The sequence below is a fragment of the Dasypus novemcinctus genome, chromosome 21 (genome assembly GCF_030445035.2).
Source record: "Dasypus novemcinctus isolate mDasNov1 chromosome 21, mDasNov1.1.hap2, whole genome shotgun sequence".
In the NCBI taxonomy this organism is placed as follows: domain Eukaryota; kingdom Metazoa; phylum Chordata; class Mammalia; order Cingulata; family Dasypodidae; genus Dasypus; species Dasypus novemcinctus.
Window position 1 is genome coordinate 1,806,953 of NC_080693.1, and position 1,649 is coordinate 1,808,601.

Below are 1,649 nucleotides of genomic sequence, written 5' to 3' on the forward strand. Positions count from 1 at the left end.
TACACTTTGGACCATACAATTTTATAAATTTTGATGAAATTTAAAATGACCTGTATCCATTGCTGTGATATCATGCAGAACAATTTGAATACCCTAAAAATGCCCTATGTTCCATCTATTTTATTCTTCCCTTACCCTCCCCTCAGGACCTATGGTGACCACTAAATTTCACTTTTTTGAAGAATAAGATTCATAAGTACTTGCAATAATATTGAGGGTTTGACATATTGGTCTGTTTTCTTTTATTAGGCACTGCCTATGTTCTCCAAAGACTCTTGCCCTCTTATTTGAAAACACAGCACAACTCCTCAGGTTTAAAATTGTGATGGCTAGGCTAATGTGTCAATTTGGCCAGGTAGTTGTGTCCAGTTGTTTGGTCAAGCAAGCACTGGGCTTATTGTAATGCAAGGATATTTATGGACTTTAGTCATTGGCAAGTTCACTGCATAGATGACTGATTACATCTATCATCATCCAGAGAGATTGCTGTCAGCAATGAATGATGCTTTATTCCATCAGTTGAATGCCTTAAAAGGGGAAGTAATTTCAGCATTCAGAGAGAATTTCCCACCTCATCTTTGGACACCCAACATCTGCTGGGACCTCATCAAGGACTTTTATTGGACCTTCATTTTATTGGAGCCCCTGGTTTTCTGCTTGCCTGTGGAATCTGGAATTGTGCATCCCCACAGTCATGTGAGAGAATTTTATAAAACCTCACACTATTTATAGATATCTCTTGTTGATTCTGTTTCCCAAGAAATACATGACTAATATAGCTTGGTACGAGGAGTGGTTCTTGAGGAATGGAATCTTAAAAATGGGATTTCTGAAGTGTCGCTAGTTTGGCAATGGGCCCTCTACTCTAACTGAACTCAAGATTACTAATGTTTCCATTTCCAATAATGAAGAGGTCTGAAAAGTCCATGGTGTCAGCTGGCAATGAAGATAAACAAAATATCATCCTGGATTCCTCTACTTCCATGCTTATAAAAGGCAGGGATCTGGGTCACCTTAGAGTTTTGTGGAGTTAAAAGGTTCGATGATGTTGGCTGTCTCCTCCCAGATACTCTGGATACAATTACAAAAGAAAGGAATGAGCAAAGGCTTCAAATTTTCCATTTAAATGCTGCATGAATGAAGTGAAAGTTTCTGCATGTGCTCTGAAAGAAAATCTTGTTTCATGCAGGCACAAGCTTGAGATTTTTGAAATCCAGACTAAGACTCTCATTGTATGAGTAGCAGAGTTACAAAGGAAATTAAAGTCTCAACCTTGCAGGAAGTCTGCTGTTAAAGTGAAGGCATTGATTTGAAAGGAACAGAACCCAGAGTATTGGGTTTAAGGCATATGCAATGATAATGCCATTGGTGGAGACAGAGGAACCCTAAATTCTGCTGAGACTTATCCAATTATACCTGTGATTGTCTGTCCTGTGGAGGCTACACTTTGTCAACCTTGTATAACCCAGTCTCCACCCTGCCACAGGGAGTCCAGAATTTCTGACCCTGAAGTGTGTAGCAGCCAAAGTAAAGCTTGCCCTGTCCAGCCTCCAGCCTGCTCCAGGGAGTTTGGACCTCCTCTCCTCCCTGAGGCAGGTACAAGCCAAATTCCATCATGCACAGCCGAACCTTGCACTGAGGAGTCTGCA